A 6,938-nucleotide genomic window follows, 5' to 3' on the forward strand; every position below is an offset into this window, starting at 1 on the left:
AAAGAGTCTGGGAAGTGGGGAGCTCGCCCCTTGTTGACAAGGGAGTGGTTCGGGAGCATCTGAGTGGGCTCAACACACACAAATCCATGGGTTCCGGTGGAATGCATCCACGTGTGCTAAGGGAGCTGGCAGAGCTGACTGCTGAACCGCTCTCTATCATCTTTGAAAGGTCCTGCAGAACAGGAGAGGTGCCTGAAGACTGGAGGATAGCCAATGTCACTCTGGTCTTCAAGAAGGGCAGGAAGGAGTATCTGGGAAACAACAGGCCAGTCAGTCTCACCTCTGTCCCTGGAAAGGTGTTGTAACAGCTTGTTCTGGATGCTATCTCCAAGCAATTGGAAGAGAAGAAGGTTATGAGGAGTAGTCAGCATGGATTCACCAAGGGGAAGTTGTGCTCGACCAGCCTCGTTGCCTTCTATGATGGCATCACCCGCTGGGTAGGTGGAGGGAGAGCAGTGGATGCCATCTACCTTGACTTTAGCAAGGCTTTCAATAGTGTCTCCCATGACATCCTGATAGCAAAGCTGAGAAAGTGTGGGATAGAGAAGTGGATGGCAAGGTGGGTTGAGAACTGGCTGACTGGCTCAGCTCAGAGGGTGGTGATTGGCGGTGTAGAGTCCTGCTGGAGACCTGTGACTAGCAGTGTTTCCCAGGGGTCGGTGTTGGGTCCGGTCTTGTTCAACATCTTCATCAACAACCTTGATGAGGGAATAGTGTCTGCCCTCAGCAAGTACGCCGATGACACAAAGCTGGGAGGAGTGGCTGACATGCCAGAAGGCTGTGCTGCCATTCAGGGAGACCTGGACCAGCTGGAAAGATGGGAGGAAGTAACCAAATGAGGTTTAACAAGAGCAAGTGTAGAGTCCTGCACCTGGGAAGGAACAACTCGAAGTATTAGTACAGGCTGGGGGACGACCTGCTGGAGATGAGCTCTGAGAAGAAGGACCTGCGGGTCCTGGTGGACGACAGGTTGACCATGAGCCAGCACTGTGCCCTCGTGACCATGAGGGCCAATGTGATCCTGGTGTGCATTAAAAGGAGCGTGGCCAGCAGGTCAAGGGAGGTGATCCTCCCCCTCTACTCTGCCCTGGTCAGGCCTCACCTGGAGTACTATGTCTAGTTCTGGGCTCCCCAGTACAAAAAAGACAGGGATCTCCTGGAAAGAGTCCAGCAGAGGGCACCAAAGATGATACAGGGCCTGGAGCAACTTCCCTATGAGGAAAGGTTGAGAGACCTGTCTCTGTTCATTCTGGCTCTCCCGCTCTGTCTCCTGCTGCCTCTCTCACTCCCTTCTTCCTTCGTTCCTTCCGTCTTTCTTTCTTTTTTTTTTTTTTTTCTTCTGTAAAACACATGGATATACTTATGTATATATGAATATATGTATGTATAAGCATATGCAAGTGAATAGTTCTGAATGCCAAGAGAGCTACTTCCATGTATGTTTTTCACTGATTTAGTACATTTGAATTCATGCTGGTCAGATGCAATTTTCAGACTCCTGGAATTTGATTGTATGGTTGAAGTTCAAGAAGAAGTTGTTAATGAAGATAAGAAACCTACATGGCACTTAAATGAAACTGATTCAACTTTCAGTAGTAGTCATCATTCAGAATCTATTATATACAATAATCACTGTGCATAACAGACTTAAAAAAAAAAAGAGAGAGAAGGATTGCAATTGTGGCTAATTTCAGCAATAAAGACATTAAAAATATTATTCCAGGATAATGTAAACATGGAAATTTATCTTGGATAATTTGGGATGTCAGTTTGAGAAAATTATTTGTTTATAATTACCAACACTTTGTATTCCCATAAAAAATAAATAAATAAATAGCCAAATATGTGAGAAGCAACTGAAAAGAACTAAAGATTTCTTAATAATAATAATAATAATAAAAAAAAAATGTTCTATTTATTTCAATCTTTCTTTTATGGACTAAAAGTATTGCAAGCTTGTAAATGTCTTAATGAACATGTTAAACTGCCATTTAAAAATTAAGCATTTAAAGGCACATGACCTTCAAAGGAATACAATAAAAATAAAGTATGTATGGAATACTAAAAAATAATAATTAAAACTGTCTCATTGTGCTCAGCTGTTTGTTTTTTTTTTTTTTTAATTATTATTATTACATAACATTTTTATCAATCTAGAACATTTTTAGATGCTTAAAAGTCCTTTCCTTATAAAGGGTGAAACAAGGAGGCAAATATAAATACTTGTGGTGCAGTAAAAAGAAGAGTTGTTCGGGTGGAATTTTGATAAAAAAAGATACCCTTTTTCTAATATCATAACGTCACAACATCATGACCATAAGCAGGTCAAGGGAGTTGATTGTCCCCCTCTACTCTGCCCTCATGAGGCCCCACCTGGAATACTGCATCTAGGTTTGGGGCCCCCAGCACAAGGAAGATATGGACCTTGCAAGTCCAGAGGAGGGCCACAAAGGTGATCAGAGGGCTGGAGCACCTCTCCTATGAGGAAAGACTGAGAGAGTTGGGTCTGTTCAGCCTGAAGAAGAGAACACTCAAAACCGAAACAAACAATCATCAGCAACAACAACAAAAGGCTAAAGATCTATTTCCTTTCAGATAGAGACTGATGATGAAAATGTTGCTATCAGAATTAAATATACAATAAATAATATCACAATATCTGAAAAAAAAATCCATACAATAGTTTTTAGCTAATAATGTGTAGCTGTTTGATTTTAGTTGCCAAATGGTATACGGCTGTGGAGGAGTTCTGAAGGTTGTAGCTTATAGGTGAAGGAAATAACTAAAAGACTTACTTTCGATAGCCTTTGGAAAATAACTTTTGAACTTGGCTGCAAGTTTTTGATGTTGCACAAAATCTTTATCTATTTGAAAAAATTAGATAAAAGTAATATATAAACTTATGTCCCAAGAAAAGACAGAAGAATAACCACAGAAATATAGCCAGCTCCTGATAGATTTCTAATTTAAAATCTAATCTGTGATCACCAGACATACTAAATACACACTAAATATCATGGAATATCATTGTATGTCTTGCTCTATCAAACTGATTATTCATGTTTCACATTGAAACACAATTTACTGATTTTTTTTTTTTTTTTTTTCAGTGTAACTTTTGCTTCATATTGCCTTGATATATTTCAGTGTTTGGAAGTATACTAAATAATATAATCATGGGATCATAAAATAATTTATCTATGACAAGGAAAATTGCGGTAAGTGGATTGAAATAAGCAGTATATTTATATCATGCTGTTCTTGTGTTACTTGCTATCAACTCAGCCACATGAAAATACAACATACACTGCATTGACTTATTTGATATATTTTCAGTATTGCTTTAATAAGTTAGTGGTTACAATTATATGTTACCTGTGTGACATTTATAAATTTTTGAAAATTGCTTCTTGACAAGTTAAGCATTAGTTTTATTTTACAATGTGTTACATTCCTTTATGTGAAAACTTAAAAACTTTCAATAGCTAAGGCATGATACAACTGTTTTAAATATTACCAACCCTGCATTTATAAGTAATGTTTTGTTTTGTTTTGTTTGTTTTTTACCTTTTTTACCTTACTTTTTAACGTAAAAGAATATAAGGAATACCAAGTTTCCCCTAAAGAAGAGTAAGTGTTTCCAGTATTAGTTAAACTTAACGAAAAGCAACATCTTCCCAGCCACATCTCTTGGAAAAATATAGTCACATTAGAGAAAATACTTACACATAATTAATTCTGAGGATTTCATTTTAAAACGTGAACTAAATCTGAAGACGACAGTTATATTGTTAATACATTTATTTTCTAATAAACCTTATCTGATAGGCTTCTACAGTTGTAGTGTCCAAATATTTTCTGAAATAATTTTAAAAAGTGTGCACACACACACACATACACACACACACTAAAATGTAAACAGTTCCTTGCATTGAAACAAAATTCCTAGGTTTTGTGAGAGGAACATATATATGTATACACATACATATAATGTATATATACACATACATATATAATATTTATATACTATATATTATATACTATATATATGTACAAAATATATGTACTATATATATAGTATATATAGGAGCGCAGTGGCAAAACTGTCTGTGAAACCTTGTTTAAATACCTAGTCATGTCATTAAACACAATGCAGCAACCTTTCTGTTTGGTAGTTTACAAAACAATAGTAATACACCATTTGTAGATTAAAATGTACAAAAAAAAAAAAAAAGGCCATTTCACAGTTGGTGTGTAACACGGTAACAAACACTACTCCTATTGAACACAAGTGGGTATAGCAGGAGAAAGCATGTTTGAAGGAATAACTTCTAGTAGTTTGGGAGTGTATAGACGCAATTTCATTATCTCCAAAGGCTCACAGTACAGTGGAGAACTCTAAGAGCTTTTGATTCTTCCCGTCCCTTCACTAATGTTGCAGAAAATGCATCCAGAAATTTTGTTTTCTTTTCAAGCTGGTCTCTCTTAGTCTACTACAGAGATATGTGATAGTTTGCTTGAAAAGAGACTGGAAACCATTCTCCATTAAAACCAATTAAGATGTGGTATTAGTTTCACTTTTGAATACTCTGTTATGACTAGTACAAGCCCAAGGGAAAAACAGATTAATAATAATAACAACAACAACAATAAAGCAAGCAAAACCATGCAACCTTATATTTACACAGTGTGAAAGGTACACTGTTACCATGTGTTATATACCCAGTTACTCGTTTCCTCCATTTTTTTTAGTCTGTGACAAGATAATTCTGAAATTATTAAAAATAAGAACAAGACCTGAATTAACATATAGGCGATATTATGACAAAATCATTGGCAGTGAAATTTTCTGACAGATAATTCCTTTTTTTTTTTTTCCCTTCACAAGCTCTGGCAGAACCAAGTATGCTTACGTGTGTGTATTCCGGTTGATATTTTCCACCTCAGTGTCAGAAAAAACTTGGTATTAAATTGTACATGATATTACATTAAATAAGATGCCACCCTCTAGCTCAGATTGCCCAAAGCCACACCCAACCTGGTCTTGAACACCTCCAGGAATGGCACATCCAAAACTTATCTGGGCCTCATTGCTCTCTGAGTAAAGAATTTCCTTCTAACGTCTAATCTAAATCTCCCCTCTTTTTGTTTAAAACCATTCCCCCTTGTCCTATCATTATCTACCTGAGAAATGAGTCTCTCTCCATCTTTTTTATAAGATCCCTTTAAGTACTGAACAGCCACAATGAGGTCTCCCTGGAGCCTTCTTTTCTTCAGGCTGAACAGCCCCAGCTCTCTCAGCCTTTCTTTATAGGAGAGGTACTCCAACCCTCTGATCGTCTTTGTGGCCCTCCTCTGGACCTGCTCTAACAGGTCCATATCCTTCTTGTGCTGGAGGCCCCAGATCTGGGTGCAGTACTCCAAGTAGGGTGTCACAAGAACACTTCCCTTTACCTGCTGTTCACACCTCTGTTGACATAGCCAAGGATATGGCTGAAGACAGCATACACACATTGAATACAATCATGAAAGACAATTCTTTGTACGCTGCTGCGAATCATTCAATCGAGGTTACTCTTACACAAATGCAATTGATAACACAGAATGTGTGTGGAGAAAAACAACAAATACCAGTCTTCTATACCCAAATATGTAAATATATACACAGATACCCAATATATAAATATATACATATATTACAAATAAATATATACACCTGTGTATACATATATATATACACACACATGCATTTCTCAGATGTGGTGCAGTTATTTACCTTAGCGGAAGAGCAGAAAGGTTTTCACTATAGCTGTCTAAATTTAGATTTGGCTTTTTCATAATTTGAGATCATGTCTTTAAACAGATTCATGATGAGTGTAGATGTGAGCTTTGTAGCCTTCTACCTGCCAGGCCTCACTTACACTTCTAATGGATCCACCACTCTGTAAAATTAAAGATAAAGTTAAATAGAAGTAGAAAAAAAAAATAATTGTTTTGTTTTTCCTTAAATATACTATATACTATATACTTTATAATGTCTACTGGAAAGGGAGATATGTTTGTGATTTTTCCATTTATTCCATTGTTTCCATTAGGGCATTTACAGTGATTTATCTGTGGAATGTATCCCATTATTTTTTTTTATGTAGTAAGCACAGAATTTCCTGTGATATCTACTAAATCTATTTCCTTAGCATGAAGCAAAGTCCCTAAGTAGGTAGCAAAGTACCTGTTGGTACTGGGGAGATGTTCTTTATCAGGGAGTGTAGGACAAGGGGTAACAGTTTTAAATTAAAAAAATAATAGGTTTAGGTTAGACATCAGGAAGAAATTCCGCACTGTGAGGGTGGTGAGGCACTGGAACAGGTTGCCCAGAGAAGTAGTGGATGTCCCATTCCTGGAAGTGTTCAAGACCAGGTTGCATGGGGTTTTGGGAAACAGTTTTGCTGAAGGTGTACCTGCCCACAGGAGGAGGGTTGGAACTTTAAGGTCTCTTCCAACACAAACCATTCTATGTTTCTATTATTCTATGACTTTTAGATCACATCATGAAACTATACCAGTCTGAAGCAGTTATATGATCATAATTTTTAAAGATCTTGCCACTTGGATGCTGATTTTTTATTGATATTACAAGCAACAGGTTGGGCTTAGAACTAGTTTGAAAGTAATTTAATAACTTTTTACTACTAAAGATGAAATTTAATGTATGATTCAATGTGAAGAATAAATTTGCCTGTCTAATGAAATAAAACAATTTCATATATGTAAAATTTGTATTTGAGCTATCAGAAAGCCCTACATGTGTTCTAATAGGAATAAGAGACTCCAATGATTTGTCTTAGTATAAAAATGTCTTATTTAATAACACTTAAATATATATATATATATATATTTGTCAAAGAATAATGGCAGTGACATTTCATAAAACTAGCAAT

Source organism: Anas acuta, chromosome 1 (assembly GCF_963932015.1).
Source record: "Anas acuta chromosome 1, bAnaAcu1.1, whole genome shotgun sequence".
Classification (NCBI taxonomy): domain Eukaryota; kingdom Metazoa; phylum Chordata; class Aves; order Anseriformes; family Anatidae; genus Anas; species Anas acuta.